Here is a 20,271-nt window from a genome sequence, read left to right as displayed (position 1 = left end):
TCCAGCTGCTGACAGCTGGTCTAGGGGGAGCCTGCGGAGGGCCAGGACTGACCTGCTGAGCTCAGGGACAGCTGGGCAGGAACAACTATACACACAGACAGACAAACATACACACTTGCACAGGCAAATGCATGGCCAACCAGATCATAGATCAGAGATCCTTAACATGTCTTGGGTCTGGGAAAATGCGATCCCAAAGTACCTTGCTAATTAAAGCTTCGTTAAAGCACCTCACCTGTTTGGCCTAACTTGGGAAAAAATAAAGTGTCTACTTTTCAGGACTGGCATACTTTGTATTATTTCTTTTTCATTTTACACTTTTTTTAGCCTGGCATATGCATTTTTAAGTGAAAGAGAACACCTGATCTGAATAATATCCTATGTATCATGAAGGCATCCTTTGTGCACCCTTTCCCACAGATGATATCGAGGCAGTAAAGTGGACCTTTCCTGTTTACATCTTCCCTCTGCATACAGATTTGTCTCTGTTTTTTTAATTTTTTTTGGCAGGTGCTTCTATTGCTTTACAAGTATCTTCTTCAATGCACAGTGCATTTGCTTTATTTAAACAACCACATACCTCCCTCCCATAGCCCCCAAAACAAAAGCAAGACAATGGAGATAGGGAACCAAGGGCTGTGAAGAGTTGGGACTTCTTCCTGGGTAACCCAATTATGCAGAGATGTTGCCTGGATGTCTCTGGATCCTGGGCCTCTGTTTGATACTTTAACATTGTTAATGATAATTCTTTAGCCTGTAATAGTAGGTCATTGCTATGGTTACTCTACAATGGCGCAACACTTCACTTTCCCCTTCAGCTATTTGCCGAGACTTGGTAACCGCATTTGTTGCCTAGTAACAGTTTTGTGACAGTATCACAATCTGGGGGTGACAACAATGAAGGACATGGTGGTCATGGCCTGCCCAGTGGAAAGGGATGGAGTACGGAGTGGACAATGGTCCCTGCAGCACATGGAGCAGTCATTGGTCCCTGGGGATGCAGGGTGGCTGCCCTGGAGGGATGCCCTAACGTGGTCTTCGCTGCACATCCACCTTCACACCCCTGTGAAGACCCTCCTCTCTGTGTATCCATCCATGGGGCATCCTTAGTGGCTTCATGCATGCTGCCCCCTCCAAAAAGTCTTTGATGGTGGCACCACCTGTCACATTGCACTCCTCTGCTCCCTCAAAGGCGGCCATCACATAAGCATCTCCAAAAAAGCCCTCTATGGAAAGACACCACTTCCCACACAAAGAAACATTTTTGTACAAAGAGAGTCCACATCACGTGCACATGTGAATTTTACTCCCCCTCTTCACGTTCATTGTATGTAGTGAATTCATGACATCTTCCAGAAATTTCACAGAGGCACATTTTATACAAATGTTTTCCACCTCCAAATTCACCCACCTTTGTGTAAACTCTTTCCTGAGACACAATCCGTCACATCAAGTGGTAGACTTGGCAGTGCTGGATTAATAGTTGGACTCTACAACCTTAAAGGTCTTGCCCAACCTAAATAACTCAATAATTCTACCTTGCAGGTGGCTTTCAATGCAGATCACCCGTCCCATCCCCTATGAGAGCCACTCCTTAGCCATACTTCCCAGCACTTGTTCCATGCTGTGGGGTCATTCCGTATACAGAGGTGTCCCAACACAGCAGAAGGATAAAGCCTCCCTTCCCACACAACCTGCAGCCTAACAGACCTATCCCTGAGGTTACAGCATGGTGGGTATGTTATGATCCCCCACTGTCACCATGCAATGCCAGCAGCACAAAACTCATCTACTGAAGCTGGTTTTATGGAGGGACAGGCTGTCATAGCACACCCCAAAGACACTCCTGCACAGGTGTTTCACCTGCTTTTCACACACCTGTGTCAGGCACATGGTAAGTACCATGCTGAGTCCTGAGAGGCAAAACATCTCCCCATGTGGCTTTCTGGGCTCTACACAGACGTTTCCCACACAAACACATCTCTGTCACTTCTGCCTGCCTGCATCTGTCTCCTTCTGTTTTGATTGTAATAATTCTCACTAATATCCACTGGATTAAATTAGATGAAAATAGACTGTGAATATTATGCTGGTTTTTTCTCTCCTTTCTTTCTTTTTCATCAACAACCTTCCTCCTATGTGAAAGGGCCATCAAAAAACAAAAAGCGACAAAACAATAAGTTTCTGAAGCCTCCTTGTCCCTTTCTTCATCCTGCCTTCTCCCATGCACTTTCCTCATGTCCTCAAGAGAGATCATGCTCACAATCACTAGTGTTACTGAAACTGATTAACCTGAAGCTTTCCTGTAACAACCCTACTCAACCCACTCTTCTTAAAAAACAATTCAAGCTTTGAGTCTAGAGGGACTCAATGATTCAGCGGTCTAAAGCAATTTTAAGACTCCCTCTTTTCCCTTTCCTAGTAACAATCTTACTGGCAGACGAACAATTTCCCTGGTGATAAAATCACTACAATGGCTATTTAGTTTCCAGGATTATGATGATTCTTTGCTTGATTAATACTGCAATAAGAAAAGCTTGCCAAGTATCTGCCTTGGCCCTTTATAGTCATTTAAAGGTCAAATTTTACCCTTATGTATTCACATTCAACTACTACTAAAGGGAGAGCCCTAAAAATTTAACACTGCACAGACTGTGCATTTATGATTTATATACCAGAGGCGCAGAAAATTCGACTGAAGCAAGTGGAATTCGACTGAAGCTCCTAAGGGTGACAACAGATTTGGCCATAAGGTTTTTGCCAGAGGAAAAATATCACTGATGACTGCAATCTCAATTGTGTATTTAGATCTAAATTAAATGCATGAGCACCCATCTATTTTTTGATAGAATCATTTGTAAGAGTCAGACAATAAGAAGTAATTCTTCTAAAGCCAAGGTCCTCTAAGATATATGTCCTTAGTGTTCACTAATTTCAAAGGGCGTGATGATAAACCACAATATATTGTGTTAATAGATGGGCTGCTGCACAGTGTATAGTGATTTCAGATATTAACTTTTTGAGAAAGTTTAAGAGCATGCTGCAATGAAAACACCAGAAACTGTTAAGTGTGGGAGACACTTAACATTCTAAAATATGCAAAGGCTACAATCGGAGGACAAAAAAATATAATTCCCCCATGATCCCAGCCCAGAGAGAGAACTGACAGAAATGCCACAAAAGCAAACTAACCTCTCCCAGTCGTCAGCATGGAGAGATGCAGGGAGAAATTAATATATAATTTAACATGTACATAACATCATTGCAAAGGAGCTCCAAAGAGATGGTGGAAGCAATCATGTTAAAATGAAAGGAGTAACAATTGCAAAACTGTGAACAAGTTCCAGAATCAATTTACCAACTGCCACAAAGAGATATTGATAATTAGAAATAATGAAGACTTGCCAATACAGTTGTTGATATAAAAAATTAGGTAGGGGAATACTTTAAAAAATTTAATACTGAAATCATCAGGTCTAGAAGACACGCATCTGTGGGTCTTCAGGGAATCAGTTAATGAACTTACTGGACTACTGGCAATTATTTCTGAGAATTCATGAACAATCAGGTAGGCACCAGAGGACTGGGGTGGGGATGGGAAGAAAAAAAATGCTAATTTGAGAAAAGGAGGATTAATTGAAACTAACTACCACACATAAAATTTATGTCTGGATATTAGTAAAGTAAGAGATCAACATTAAAAAAATCACAAGTGCCTCTAGGGTAACAGCAGCCTTAGAACAGAACACACTCAAATTTGAGAAGAACAGATAAAACCCAAACTTGTCCAGTTTAGTCAATCACAAAAATCAGCAGGTGAGTGATTTATCCATTGCTATGTTTTCCACATAGGTCAGCCTGGGAACCTGGAGGCAGTGGGAACCTGGGGAACCACTTAAAATGGATTATGATATGACCTTTACCGCTCTAACAGCTGTGGTCACTGCTACCTCTCGTTTGCAAATCAGCTACTTTATTCCAGCCAAGGAGGCCCCACAACACTTGAGATCTATGGTATCACATCTCCCAGAAGTGTGGTGCCATGCCTGTGCTGGCTCCACCTGTGAGCAGCATGTCCACCAGCACCCACAGTACACACGGCATCTCTGCAGGCTGGGTCCAGACTCAGCATCTCATCTCATAGATGCAGAGTTATGCCTCTCTCATAGCACATGATCTCAGACTCTTGGAAATGGGCATTGGCACACTTCTGGGGAAGCGATTAAAGCATTTAAGAAAAAAAACCTTGACGTAATGATATGGAGTTGAAAATACACCTATGAAGTCCTGGAGGGAGTGGTATTTGGGCTGAAGTCATCTGAAAGAATATTGAAAATTTAGATATGGAATACAGGAATAGAATACTGAATAGGAGACAGTATAAACATAAGAAGGAACAGAGAAGTAATAATAATAATTAAAAGGGCAGCTTAAACGGGTAGGAAAAATAGAGAAGGGGAAAAGCAATGACTGAGATTGGGATTGGTTCATGCAGGGATGGCCATGCAATATAAATGGATGAATGATCCCGATGGCCATTGACACACATGCATGCAAATGCATTTTCACTGCCTCCCCTTTCCACTTCCACTCAGGAAAAGCAGCACTTCACCAAGCAAGGCCGACCAACTCCTCCGTCTGAAACCAGAGTGCCTGCGGAGAGGAGCTCTGCAATCCCCATAATTCACTCTTGCGATTACCGGCTGTGCAGGACAAAGGTGCCCTCCTATGGCGCCTGCCCACTGTGTCAGACAAAAGCCTCCTCCCGCGGTGCTCAGAAGATGCATGGCACAATGGTGGCCCCCCGCCGCGTTTACAAGATGTGTGGGACAAAGGTTTCCTATGCTGCACGGGAGCTGGGAGAAATCTTCATACATGCCTCAGCGCTTAAATATTTCTGCAGAGAAAAGTTTCCAGGTTGAAAAGCTTCTCCACAGACATTAGCCACAGGACTGACCTCGGGTCTTCTTCTCTAAGTGGCAGCTTGTCTCTAAATAGTGTGGACTTCAAAATGAATTAAGGGTGCTCCGTGCCTTGGGGTTTAGTCTCCATTGGTATGGAGAGCACTCTAACTCCTCAACGAGCATCTTGCTCAGTGGAGAGTGTGCTCTGTCCCTGTGGTTGTGGTCTGCACCGAGACCCTGCCATGCTGCAAAACACCAGTGCCAATAGCTTTGCAATCTTGTCACCAGACATTGGCAGAGATCGCTTTAACATTTATGATTCAAGTTATACCTACATAAAAGGCCCTCAGTCTTACCAAAACTTGTTTTGAACGTTTTAAAGGTCGAAATATAGACTTCTGGGGACACTTGTACGAACAGAAACACTTTAAACCCTATTAAATATGAGCACCACACAATTCATTCCTCCTTTACACATAAATTAACAAAGAAGCCAACCCCATCTGACCTGGGTACATGACTGTGATACACCTTTCAGAAAGGACTATTTTCTCCTGAAAGTTATGAAACAATTTCTTTCTTTCTCACATTACGCACACACACATTGAAGAACTTCTTTAATTCTTAGGTATGCAATCCTGTAACTCTGTAGCAACATGACAATACTGTCCAAACACGCTTTTATGTTTGAGAAAAAGATGCGTCCTGCCTTTCTTGCATCTATCTTTCTGGTTGCTAACAAATCACTTCTGTATCACAGTTATTTCTAAACAGGCATTTAATGTTTTTTTTTTTTTACCCTTTAGTGTATCAGAGATTATCAACTATGACAGAACTATTTTTAATTCATAAGGTTTCTCCATTTGTAATTCCCTATGGAATCTGCATAGGAAGAAATTATTGTGCCTATTTTAGTCTACTGATGTAAACCTCCAGGTCTCAAACTCCAAACCAGAAGATGCTCTCAGAGCATCACCAGTAGAGCTAAGGAAAAAGGAGATTTAAAAAATATATCTTGCTTAAAATCACTTAATACTTCTGGCCAGGAAAATGAGAGCTACAGGAAAAATTGTGAATGACTCCATTAGCTCAAGAACTTTGAGATCCAGTGACATTAGAGGCTTCTGCATACACACTTCTAGACATCACAATGGTAAAGAAAGATTAAAAGCTTAGGCAAAATTCAGAGATAAGATAAAGATCAATTAATGAAATGAAAGCAGTAATTTCTGAGGGGACACAAAAAAACCCCAACCCAAAACCAATCCCCAAACTTTGATGTGTTTAGTTGGTCTAAGAAGTAATAGTTTGTGGAGTCATGGGCACGTTAACAATCTAAAAGTAACTGTGAAGGGAAATGAATTCTTTGGAGGAGTCAAGGGAGAAGAAACAGAGCAATTTGAAGAAATGAAATAGAGCTTATTAAGAAGGCTTAGACACACAGTAAGCTGATTCAGACTAAATATTCATATAAGAAAAGTCATGCCAATGCTAGAGAATAGACTACACATACTAAAGCATTTTATACTTTGGTTATTATCTACTGTGACACAGACCAGTTGTTACTTTTTCTGGACATTTATTATCTCTAATATCTTTAGTGGGATGATGGAAACAGAGCAACAAGCATCCCATCAACCCATAATAAAGATTACCTCTGAACTCCCATACTTGCAGTTGGCTTTTTTTTCACCCCTTGTTTACAACACACAAAATATCCACAAGAAGCAAGTGGTTAAAAAAAAGTAAAAAAAACGTTTGATAAATTCTTCTTGCCCTGTGAGCAAAAAGATGCAAAGATTCACACAAAAGCTTACTGCAAACAAGATCTGCAAAGCAGGAAACAGATGAGGCTAACACAGCCGTCATTTTCCACTACTCTTCATTAAATATTAAAGGACAGTCCCATGAGCACAGGTCATTTGTTTGCTCCTGTGTGAACTGGTCAAATAAGTGAAAGTCGTAAGGTTGTTCTCTCCTGAATACAAGCTACCAAAAGCACGTCATTTTCTGGGTCACCAAAAGCCAAGTAATTTTCTTTTCCGTATATATTAAAAAAGGGAAAAAATTAGATACCAAACACCTATAAGGACTTTCCAGCAAGAACCAGGCATCCAGGCCAGAACTGCTATTAATATCAATGCAAACAGTCACAGTAATACCAATTGCATGTAGTTGCTTTAAAAAAAAAGATGAATTCACAAGAAAGGCTAATTAAACAGCATTCAAAAGACAGAAGAGTTACAGAACCTCAAGCTGTGGGCTGACTTGAATTGCTGCTTGTGGGTAAACAGTCCTGAAAAGCAAATTTGTCCCTGGACCCAAAATTTCGCAAATAGTCTTTTGCACAAATAGGCAGAAGCACAGACAAATGGGCAAATCATGGATCCAGACTCCAGGAATCACAGAAGAGCTATGGGATTCTCAGGTTGCACCATTTCCTCAAGCACCTCTCCAAGGTGCTGTCCCTCCCAGCCTCACTTTTGGGAGTACACTGGGAGAAACTTGTATACCCACCACAGGGCAAGAATGGTGTCAGGCAGGAGAGCTAATGCCAGCCAGCTGTCATAACAGCCCAAAACTGCAGTGGGACACCAGTGGTTCTGACGAAACTGTGGGGATGAGATGAAGATGTGGAAATGCAGCCCTGCAATGCTCAGGGGTTGATCTGCTCTGTCTGTGTTACAGCATCTCACCCATTGCCAGCTGAATCAGACCCGCAGCGTGTATGTGACTGAACAACACTCTCAAAAGCAGTAATTTCAAATGCAGGGAATGTTTTCAGGACAGCAAGCCATTTCCTTGAAGAAGGGGTTCAATATAGCTGTACTCAATATTATATAACTATAGAGTTTAAAACTGTTAAAATGGTGTACCATGCAGAGAGAAGTAGGTAGGGTTTGAAATTATATTTATACTGCTATATTTGTATATCTCTCTACTGCAATTTTTATCTATCCCTATCTCTATATAATCTTTATGTATCTATCTCCATCCATGTAGTATCTATATCAATAACACTATCCCTCCATCTGTCTATTCATATCTGTAACTCTACCTTTACCTGTACGTAAAGACACGTATAAAAATTCCTTACCTGACAAATACAAGATGGGATACTTGGATTACATTTTACAAAGATGTTTTTGGCCTAAGAACATACCTATGGAACGTGCAGGATCTCACCAATGGAAGTTAAGAATAGGTTAGACACTATCTCTTGGGAATTTAAGGGGTATAGCTGACCTCACCCTGGGGAGTGTGGACAAATTAAATAACTACATGAGTTTCTTCCTATCCACCCCTACCTTTTCATTGTGTGAGACTTTACTGGCTTTATTTAGGCAACATGTAAAATTGATTGTATTAGCAGGGTACATTATAGTAGCTCTGAAGCATTTGAATAACCTATATTAGTGAGATAACTACATTTTTTAAATGCACATGCATTTTTTCTATCATGAATTAGGAAAGAAATCTATATAAAATTACACCCAGGAGCACAAATAAAGCATTTAGCATTCAAAACTGATAATTTTCTCAACTAGGAGAAAGGAGGTTTTGACCTGCTCAAAACCCAACAATTCACGAGAGAACATATATCCACGTGGCTTCTTGAGTGAGATCACTGAAAACCAAGTATTTAAGCCTCAAAGCTTCCACAGGTTATAAACTTGAAAAATTTACCTGGCAGATCTTAACATGCTGCAGCATGATGCAAGCAATCAGTTACACCTTATTCTCCCAGCAGCTTTGCAAAGGCACATCTAACAGAGTTTTGTAAGGGAGAAGTCATCATTACTGTGCTTTTGCAGACTGAGGGGCTCAGGTGAAACTGATGGCAGCACCAGAAATGGATTTGAGGTCTGCGGAGCCCATGGCAGGAGCTCTGTTCATGCAGCAATGCCACCAGCACTAATGAGCACACATGGCTTATAAAACATATTTAAACACATATAAACATTCCACAGCAGTACCTGCGATCCACTTGAATTTGAAATACTGAACGTCTGATTTTTAAATCTCCGTTTATTCCAAAATCCCACAGCTTTTCGGTGTTTATAAGGCAGAGACCTGAAGGATACCCATTGCTGGCAAGCTCTGATAGCCTGGCAGAGCGCTACTTAGGCAGGAAATTTCATTGATGACAGCAGGACTGGATGAGGAAAAGGACCAGCTGCTTAGAAAATAGCTACTCTTCATGATGGTGTTTTATGATTATTTGTTCCTAAATAGTAATTATGCCATCAAACATCAGGATGTACCAGCAGCATGATTATGAACCAACACAGCTTTGGCACTTTCCAAGCAGACAAGGCAACACCGTGGAAATGGCAATGCCTGCACCCAGAGCAGCTAGGAGGGGCAGCAATGTTTTAAAATCGCATGCTAAATGAGGGTACAGACACCTCATCTAATAAAGATGGAAAAAGGTTCTTAATCATTAGCAGGATAAGCACATATTTGCAATTGCACTAAAGCAATTTTAAAGTAAAGCAGCTGAATAAAATTTTCAGAAGCAGAGCTTGGAGTCTGGTGTGGATGCTGGCATAGGCAGTTACAGAAGTAAAGCAGCTCTTTCCAGGGACAGGAACAAGCCTGTGTCTAAGGAACAAACTGCAGTGAGAACATGCATGGCCATTAAGCACTGCATCAAGCACCTAGTGATTTTATGATTTCAGCAAGAATCTGAATTCATATATTGCAAGCTTTTAGTGAATAAATTAACTGCCCACACCCACAGTGGAAGATATTTATAATCATCTACGTAAGAAATATTTCAAAGGCACTTTTTTCCCCCTGAATTTTCTGCTTGGATTAAAATGTCCTGTTGTATCTGTGTAGACAAAAGACTACAGTCAACACAAGTGCAGAGTATTTCCATAGATACAGAAATGGTATTCACTAACCCACCTGCTTCATCTTAGGACTATTGCCTCTGGCTGGCTCCAACCCAAACTAACTCAACCCAACCCAACCCAACCTAACCTAACCTAACCTAACCTAACCTAACCTAACCTAACCTAAGCCAACCACATGCAACTCAACCCCTCCAATGTGCCATTGGTACCATCCATCTTCTGTCTGGTCCTGGAGCAGCCACAGGAAAGGCATTTCCCTCTGATTTGCCTTAATAGGTGAGGTGATTTGAAGCTGGCTCCCTGCCAAATCTCCAAACCTCACTACAAGAGCTCCCCCCCGCCCCCCAAAAGCCAAGAGAAAAGGAAAAAAACCCCAAGAGAACCGAGAGAGAGGCAGCTAAAGCAATATATATAAATATATTTACACTTATATTACATTTATATACAATTGAAATATATGTATAATTCCAAAAGGAAAAGGGAAAGGGAGGGGGGAAGGGAAAAAAAAACAAAACCACCCCTCCCCAAAACAGATATACACACGATCAGAAACTCAGGATCTAGCAAACTAAAGAATTAGCAAAAGAATATCTTACTACTCTCCTTGGGACAACAGAAAATCACACTGGAACGACTGCCGGCAGCCTCCGCTTCCCAAGGCCGGCAAGGCCTTACCAGGCCTCGCTCCCCAGCATGGCAGAACCGACAGCAGGGAAACCTGCACCTCCAAAGCCACTGGAAGGAAAGAGAGTGAAGGCCTCTCCTCCTTTCTTCTTATACCCCTTGCTTATGTAAAAATCATAGGGAATACCAGGTAATCTGGCCACTTCCTTGGTTACAAACTGGTCACCGAGGAAGGCCCAGACTAAAACTACCACAATAGGCTAATTTTGTGATAGGTAAGAGAAGAAAATCTCAAGAATCCAATCCAAGAGCTACCTCTGCAATGCCAGCTTTGCTCCTATGGCAAACCTAAGCAAAACTCATCCGCACCTGGTCCTCCCCTTCTGATGGCTGCTGCTGCAGGACAGTGGAAATAGGACAAGCAAAAGGAAGGCTGAGATGGGGCTGTTGGCCTCCTCTCCTACTTCTGCTGGATACTTACTTCAGGAGCCACTACCTGCTGAAAAGGACTCAACTCCTTACAGCAAGTGAGGTGAAACTGAAGAGCTTAAATCTAAGTGATCCTGAAAATCCCGATTCAGCTGCTCACCACCCTCCAAGGTGTCTAAGCTCCACAGACACCTCAGCTCCTGACCTTAGAGCTTATGCCTTATAATGGTATCACTTCTGTACATGCTCAGAAACACCTCAGGCTTGACGGTGCAAATACTTCCATGGGTCTCAGGCAGATAGAGAGCTTCCCTGTCCCCTCGCCGCCCTGCCCTGTAATGCTGAGTAGGTGTGCAAGCCCCAGGGGAAAGATGCCCTCTTCACTCCTTCCTGAGGCTTCATTTCATCCAAATCTCCTCCTACTCTTTCCTTGGTTTTCATCCATCTGGGACATCTGTTTCTCCAGGACACCTACTTCTCCAAGACATCCACTTCTGAATTCCTCTTCCACAGTTTGCTCACCTGGCAGCTCTTCTTGAACTCTTGCCCATCACCTGACCCTGATCCTGCTGCATCTCTTACACTGACACCAGCTGTCCTGTCCTCATGGCCCACCAGTTTCTGCCTTTATCTGACTTCTCTTCAACCCTTTCAGCAAGACCTCCTCTACCTTATTGCTACTGCACCCATCCGAGATCTCCTCAGTAACATTGTTGTCTTCCAGCTGCTGACACCAAACATATCTTCCCCCTCCACATGTTCTTCTTTCTTAAGAGCAAAAGGAAGTCCCAGGTCTGGCTTTGGCAGGTATTCAAAAAAGCTGAATGCTGGATGTGCTACCCCCCGGGTGTAGTGGTGAGGGTAGAAAAACAGGATACATCCACGAAAATGCAGTAACCCTACCCTGCATGATCAGAGAAATGAAGTGCTGGTCTCCTAAGGGAGAATGATGGTTTCATGGGAAATTCAGTACATTTTCTTAGTGACTTAGTGAAAGAAAACATGTCCAAGTTTGTAAAATGCCATGGAAAATGAAGCTGGGCCATCAGAATACAACCACAAAGTAAAAAATGGAGTTAAAAAGTTTTGGGAATCACTAACAACCTCCGTTAATTTTGATAAAATTTTAGTTATGTCAAGCAAGTATAACAAATTTTCTCAAAAAAAACCAGCAAAAAATTTGCAAACTTGAGGTGCAAATAAGCCTTGTGCACTTGCAATAAGTCATTTACGGCTAAACCATACCAGATAAATTTTTCTCATTTGTGTTTCACCGGCTACCATCTAGGTATATACACAGTTTTACACACATGTCCTGTACATTTAGAACCTATATGAGCCACTTCCAAGAGTCTCACAACTGTATTAGTGAGAAAGATGGTGAGAAGACAGTGCTATTTCATCAGTGAATTTATACCACTATAGTGCAGGTTATAGTAGGGTTAACCTTCTTGTATTAGCTGGTCCTTGCTAATGAACATTCTTGAAGACAGCACATGATTGAACTCAGATGGTGGGATTTTAGGGACAATGATCATTGTTGTGGGTCAAGTACACCTGTTGCTACAATCACAAAATTAATAATCTCTACAACAACAGCTTTACATGCAGTTGTCTCAGAAGAATGCCATTTCTGTAACTCACAGCCTTTGAAGACACTATTTATAATTTATACCCAATCTGAAGTGCAAAGATTTTCTCTCCTGCAAGTCATGGTAATCAATACAGGTCTGCATGTACTACAGTGAAGTGTGCTGCAAGGATCAGCTGCACCAGTTAAACAATGTGGCTCATAAACACAGCTTCGTAAGAGAGCCCATCTCCAGCAGCTGTTCTCCACAGCTCCATATTTGGGAGAGAGAATAAAGGAGGAAATAATTCTTTGTAGGGTTGCCACCCCAGCTGCAGGTAACTAAATAAATTGCATATTTGCCTCAGAACTACTCAGAAACTTTAGAGGTTTTGGTGTGCCACATAGATTTCAGGCTTCTGCACCCTTATTCATAACACATTAAGACTTAATGCGAGATACTCTGAAGCTCCCATATCATGGAAACTGGTAATTTAAAACTAAACACTAATCCATGAAGGCTTTGCAGATGTGAATTACACTAAATTTAACTAAGCTTAGTAATATCACACTTCCTGTGGCTTAACCTCAGAGATGTCATTAGAGGGAGTGTTTGAGATTAATGTTCACAGAGCTGAATTTCACTTCCTGCTTAACGCTCCTCCTTGTTGCAGCAAACGGCAGCTCTGCCTGGAAGTGCTCACTGCATTTCCCTTGTGCAGGTGCCTCACCTCCTACCTCTTCTGAACAATGCCATCCCAAATCAGTCTCATGCGATGCTCAGGATGCAAGGGCAGCAAGCCAGTCACGCGGCAAAGAGTTCAAGACAGGCATCAGCTGGGGAAGGCAGTGAAGAGAGGTGCACGCGGAGTGAAGCTGAAGGCAGCCATACGGCAGACAAGAAGGTATGTTTTGTGTTGGGATGAGCTGACCTACACCAACACCCTTCCCGACATCCCTGTCTATGCGAGTCAGATACACGAATGTCGGGATGGTAGGTGGGTCTGCCCAGAGCAGAAAGGAGAACTCAAAAGTCTGGGATGAATGTGAAGGGAAATATTAAGTTCGTGTTAATGAAAAAAAAACACCCCCACCAAACAAATCTTTAAGAGCAGGGGATGCTCACTGTGGGTTCGCATGTGTGACCAGTGGGGCCCCATTGCTGAGATGTGGTGGGAGAAGACTCAGTGGGGACCAGGAGTCAGAGGGATGAGAACAGATAGGGGTTTCTCCTGGAGAAACTGTAGATCATGTTCTGCCTTGCATCCACAGGAAAAACACATCAGGATAGAAAACAGCCCCAAAATCAGCGTCTTTCTGCTAATCCAGTTTTAAACATCCAATTGCAGAGTGTCAAAGTTTCTAAGGATTTCATTTAAATACTGAAATAATTAAATAAGCTTCATTTGGGAATTTGGAGACCATATTTATTTCAAAACAGGGACTCACTCACTATTACCCTTTAAAAAAATAATAAAATAAATAACATCAAGCTCCAAGCCTGTATCTTCAAGCTGACACAGTCACCTCAATTTTGAAGAAAAAATTTATTGTTTCCCTACCAACCAGAGAAAAAAAAATCCAAACATCCAAAGACAGAATACAATGAGGCTTAATGACTTCAATGCATTTCCAAATGCAATTTTCATTTCAAAATACAATCCTGATTTAACAACTGATCTTTCCACATGGAATCTTTCAGCAGAACCAGTGCTGCTGAGACAGATTGTGGAAAAATCAAGCAAGATCCCTTGTGTCATGATAGAGGTTTTTTTGCCACGTATCTAGTGGGTTCTGTAGAAAACTTTGGTTTAGTCTCTCCCAGCTAGAAAGATGGTTAAACCTCGAGAGCAGGAGATGGGAAACAGAAACTGCCAGGAAAAGTACATTTGGAAATGGAAGAGAGATGAAATATTTAAATGTTTCAAAACTTGGTGATTCAAATTATTTTCTTTTCCTTACACTGAAAATCTCGTTTTTGTTTTTTTTCATAAAATTAGAACAAAAGAAAAAGAAGTTGTCAGGGTAATTTCTCTCGGAAGAACCACTGAACAGGAATTATGTCATCTTGCATTAAAATTATCAGTTATTGCCACAGTTGGCCTACAAATATCATATTAAAAACGCAGGAAGAAAATCACTTAAATACATTTGGGGAATTCTTTTTGTTTGTGGCCCATGCATATGTCTTAATACTCATTGCTCCATTTTGGTTTCATTTGTCTAAACCACTGTAGGTTGTTTTTTTCAAAACAAGTTTAAAGCAAACTGCTGACATATAAGGGTAAAACTGCATGGTGGAAACCAAGATTGAGGTAGGAGCTGAATTACTCTAAATAACAGCAATATCATCATGCACAAATGCACAGACAAGCACAGTTTGACAGTCACTGCTCACAAAAGATTCTGCAATGAGTTAATATGAAAACTGTCTCCTATAGAGGGAAGTTAGAGAGGACCTCTTATATAAACACTTGAGGAAAACTTACACCGTGGCTGGAACACATACAGCACATTCCCCATTAGTCTGCGTATAAATGAAACAATACAATCACAATATATTGCCATATTAAATTAAGAAAACATTTCTTTCACAGCTCTGCTGTGAAAAGTGAAAAATCTATGACTGACTAAAAAGCAAAGAACTTGCAGTCAACAACATCCCCATCTGTTTTGTCATGTTTTACAGTTCCAGCACCAGAATGACATGAGCACTTCATATTGGTATCTCTATAGCTTGGTAGATTGTTACTTTCCACAGGAACCTGATAGAGTTTACAGCATAAATATTCAAAATTTTCATATATTTCAGAATTGCTTTTCCAGGTCTGCATGCAGACACACAGAAAGCCTACAGGACCGTCTCTATGCGAGGAAGGAGTGCAATCTGAGGGGACAGGGCACTGTAAATATAGGGTTTGCTCCCTTGCATATCTCTCCTTTGTGAAGTTGGGGAAACCAGCAGCCAGGCAGCTCAGGAAGCCTTGTCCCATGTTGAGGTCCATGCATCTGGGTGTCTGCAATGGGAGAACGGGTAGAAAAGGTCTGGGAGGAACGCGTCTGATAGAGAAGATTTATCTCTTCTCCCTTCAGAGAACTCACGCACCAAGGCAAACCTGCTTCCATGTCAAAATGCCTTCAGCAAAGCAGGACTGCAACAGCAGCTGTAGCTGCGAGTGGAGCAGTGAAGCCTGCTCACCATGGTCATGTCTTCTGCAGCTGCAGAAACTTGCACAGAGCCTTGGCATGGACACCCTGCCCCGTTCTGCACACTGAGAAGATGGTCCTGCTCTTTCACAGGAAGAGAAGTGGGGCATGCTAATCCTCAGTCCCTGTGGTGGAAATGTATCCCATCTACTACCATGGCAACAGGCGGGAGCATCAGGATTTGTCCCATAAGCACAAGGGTGCTGGTGGGAAATGATTTTGATACTGGTGTGAATGAAGAATTATCTCATTTGTCACTATTGTCTTATTTTCTGCTCAGGGAATACTAAGGATGCACCTTAAAGGCATCCTGCTGCTCAACTTGCACAATGCTGACTGGGCTGGACTTCTAATGTGCATGCAAGTACTTAAGTTTCACAACAAAAGAGGTTCAATCAAAACCAAACACAAACCAATCCCACAACAAAACTAATAAAATAAATCTGTGAAAGGCATGCTTAGCAACTCAACAAGATGCAACAGCTTTGGTATGGCCTGAGAAGTGTTAAAACCATATGCATCCTTATGACATCCATTACTTAAGGTGGATTTCCGAAATACAAAAAGCAGACTCTTTTTAACTGTGTTGAATAACCCAAATGGATCACAGAGCTATTCTTATCTGATTTTCACGTATAACACAAGGAGGTCCTCTGTGAGTTTGGGATCTCAATAGTTCCCTTTACAAGAGCTTGTTTTGAGTTGCTTGTAAATTTTGCCAAGCTTAGTATTTGGAATGAAAATTCCCATGCTCTGCCTCTGCCTTAGGCTGATTATTATTATATTTTACATTTCAACTGAAAGTATTTAGCCACTTCAGGAAATAAGATTGAGGAAAGACATGTTTTGCCCCTATTGGGAGAAAAAAAAACAAGAAAAGAAAAGAAAGCCTTACAAGAATTTTGCTGAGCAGCTTCCATTTTTCAAAGTAATAGTTTGAAATCTGGTAGGTAAGGTTCCCTGTCATCCTTTTGCAGCTCCCATGAAAATCCACACAGCTTTTTGCCGAGTCTCAAGATTTTGTATGCATATGCTCAGCACAGAGTCCCCAGAATTTGGAAGTCTAACTCTGGCCAAAGATTCCTCTTGCTCTTTGCAATGCGCAAGCTCCAATGCAGGGCAGATGGGCTGAGCCAGACTTTTATTTTGCCACTGCTGCTCCCAGATGTTGTGGGCTATTGTGGCATCAGGCACAGGAACTAAGTTCAGGCTGTCCTGGGCTCCAAATACAGGCAAAGCAAGGGGAGAAGGGGGAAAAAAGTAGCCTAATGGAAATAGAGAGGAGAACTAGTCACTGAGGGGCAGAGGGAAGAGTGAATTGAGACAGATTGACTGTGCAAAAAGATCAAAGAGAGGTGGCATGTGAACACCAAGGAAAGTGAAGGGAACACCTTTGTAGGTGAAGAAAAGACCTTGAAAAGCAGAAACTGGCTGCAAAGAGAGGTTGGAAGGCAGAGATGAGGGACAGCAGACAGTCTGGACACAGCAGGGACAGGAGGGCAGACATGGAGGGGAGGAGAGGCACAGCAGGACATGACTTTCCAAACTAGCTAAGAGTAGCCTTGTGGAAGACTCATTCTCTCCGGGCAAAGACAAAACTGCCAGTGCTTCATTCTCCATTGGCTGTGGTTCACTGAGAAATTGACAATCTACTATGCTAATACTCTCAGCTCCTTTACCTCACTTCACCAGTCCATGTGTCTGAGCCTAAACACTGCATCTGAAATTTCCAACTCTGCAACTGACTTGCAGTCTTAGAGCAACACAAGATAAAATTGACTTTCTTCGTTTTACTGCGACTGAAGAAAAAAGATTGCACACATAAAACCACATTAATATTCAAAGCATGCACATTGAAGGGACAAGTTAAGGACACTCAGTTTAGTTAATGTCAGAATGGTTCAGGCAAAACTGAGGGGGATGGTGCTTACTGGTGCTGCTCTGGTACAGCTTGTGTCTATCTTGCGTAGAGTTTTGTGCTGCCCTTGAGGATCACTTGTGCATTTTTCCACTGGACTCCTCTGCACTCCCAGCTATTGCCTGGGAGTAGAGAGAGCTGGTCCAAACAGATGAGGCTATTGCAGTAATAATTTCATTTCTAATGCAGTACAATGAGTAAATAAAGGGAAATTCCTGTAGTACAATGCTATGAAATGTATATGGGCTGTGTGCCGGTTTAAAGGTAAACCGGCAGGGGAAATGAACCCAACTCAAAAGAGAGATTATAAGTCAGAAGAACAATTTAATAAAATAATGTAATAAATAGGATTATACAGACAAACAATTGGTTTTAACCCACAAACCCCAAATGTATAACCCAGCACCCTGGGGCATGAACAGAGTGGTGTTCTTTGGGCCCCCTGAGTCCAAAGGAAAAGGAGAGGGGGAAAACCTGTTGGTGAGAGTGCTGTTGCAGTCTGGTCGAGAGTGGGGGTTGCAGTCTGGTTGAAAAGTGGTGGTTGCAGTCCGGTCAAGAGTGATGGTCACAGTCCTTCTCTGGATCCCACGAGTGGTTAAAAAAGTCCCAAGACCCTAAGATTATATATCCTCCAGTTCAGGCAGGAATGCTCAGTACCTCCCTCAGGGCGGGGAGTTCCACTGTGAGTGTGGGGGCAGGAACACCCTCCTATCTCACAGGCCTCTTAACACCCAGTTTATAGCCTGAGGAGTCAGGCTGCTCTGGGCAGAGGGTGTAAATGGTCCCTTGATAATAGTTTCTGGGAAATGGCACAGAAGGCTATAGAATACACAGTTTTGGGTTACACTCATACAGTGATGAACTGGTCCCAGCTGTTCTAACTAGGACAGGGCTGTTACATGGGTAGTGAAAGAAATTAAGTGTTTGGATAACAAAAAATCCAAGTATTTAAAGCAAAAACTAATGGTTATTTAAAAGAAGATCAATAAGGAATTAATCTCATTAACAGAAAAAAACTTTACAGAGCCGCAACCTCCAAGGACAATTTTTTTGAGCATCTGCAAGCAGGAGTCTCACTGAAAGCAATGATCTTTTATCACAGCTCACAGCTGAGCTGGCTGTCTGATCTTTGCTGGTGGAAAGACATCACTTATGCAGTTTCTTAAATCCAGAGCTTCCAGGTCACCTAGCTTTCCAATAGCCAAAGAAGAGTAAAGCTTCTTTGAGAGTAAAGAAGTAAAATGGTCACTCTTGTATTTTTATCTTAATCTACCTGATGGTAACTGTCATTTTAACCCAAAAGTGTAATTGCATTATGATTGCTGTAAAGAATAAGAGATAATACAGAAATAATAATTTGTTATGGAAAAAGAGATGAATGAGGTACACAACGATAACACATAACAAAGCAACATAACAAAACCACATAACAAAGCAACTAAAAGCTTTATGTTTCTATTATTTTATTCTTTCATGAGATGATGACTGACAGTAACTTGAAGACATCATGGATCCCTTAATGCACCAACGGGATCCCCCCTCATATTTAAGTGAGGTGACCTTTGTTTCATAGCAGTCTGTTATTCTGTTCTTTTGCCTGTTCAAAATAAACCTCACGTCAAGCCAAAATAATTGGTTTCCTGCAACTTTTCCTAAGGTAATCGCTGAAGCATTAGCATCTAAACTAGCAGAGTAGCTGAGTAACACCAGCGACGGGCTGAATGCAGCAATCCCAACGGACATCACAGGTTGGCTCAGTCTGGGGATGCACAAGCCCCATGGTTCTGCAAATCTAGTGGCACAAGGAAGGAGCTGTAGAGCAGCACTCTGCAGAGGACAAATTGCCCTTGAAGGACACGACATAGGCAGGAGCACAAAAGTATAAAATACAAAATGTTTGTACTTTGCTGTTGTTTGCTCTAGTGTGAGCTTTAGCTGTCTGTCACATTGACATGAGTCAATTAAAGGTTTGCACACTCCATACATTGTTGGAACTAAGAATGTCTGGTCGCTCAAAGCAATACTATTCTGCAACCACATCACATGCATCTGAAGACTCATCCTTGAAGTTTGCTTCCGTGGTTTTAGTTAACTGTTACTTATTTTTTGAGGTTTGGTTAACAGAACAGTGACAAAGGAAATGAACAAATGAAAAAATACTGCATGTAGAATTACATAAGAGATCATAAATGGCAATTTTAATATCAGCAATGGCAGTTTTAGTGATTATCCTACAGGAAAAAACACTCCATCTAAATTTTTACTTTGTATGATGTATGATGCTATGATGTATAAAGAGTTACTTACTTTGGAATGATAGCCATGCACTGTTTCTTTCCTTGCTTTAGCTGTTAGTACATACATTTCTGTGCTAATGTGATAGTATTCTTCAAATGAGGAAAAAAAGGATGACTTAGCCACAGGCCACTCTGTAGCAAACAGAATCAATTACCCCCCCAAAACAATTTAATTGATCAATTTCAAATACAGAAAATCTACTGAGTCCAGTCAAGTCCTAAAAGGTTCAGTTTCAAAAGCAGGTACCCAATATTCACACAAAATATGTAACAAGCCAGGCAATTTACGAAAGCATTAATCTGCCAAAAGAGGAAACCACCTGTATAAATATTCACATTTACAACAATTATAGTTTGTGCAACATGTTGCCATTCAGATAACACAACACGTTGCACACTCTCATCTGTTTTATGGCCAATATCTTTTACCAGCTACTGTTTGTTGCTCTGTTTACTAGTG

General features: G+C 41.6%; 1 protein-coding gene across 2 annotated transcripts in view; it reads right to left on the bottom strand.

Annotated features, from left to right (window-relative positions):
• FAM172A (family with sequence similarity 172 member A) overlaps nt 1-20,271 on the bottom strand; it is a 255,644-nt gene that overhangs the window by 2,347 nt on the left and 233,026 nt on the right. The window lies entirely within an intron of this gene.

Source organism: Pipra filicauda, unplaced genomic scaffold (genome assembly GCF_003945595.2).
Source record: "Pipra filicauda isolate LSUMZ 115617 unplaced genomic scaffold, ASM394559v2 scaffold573_size283568_pilon, whole genome shotgun sequence".
NCBI lineage: Eukaryota > Metazoa > Chordata > Aves > Passeriformes > Pipridae > Pipra > Pipra filicauda.
The sequence above is the reverse complement of the archived record's forward strand: the minus strand, read 5'-3'. Positions and strand labels throughout refer to the sequence as shown.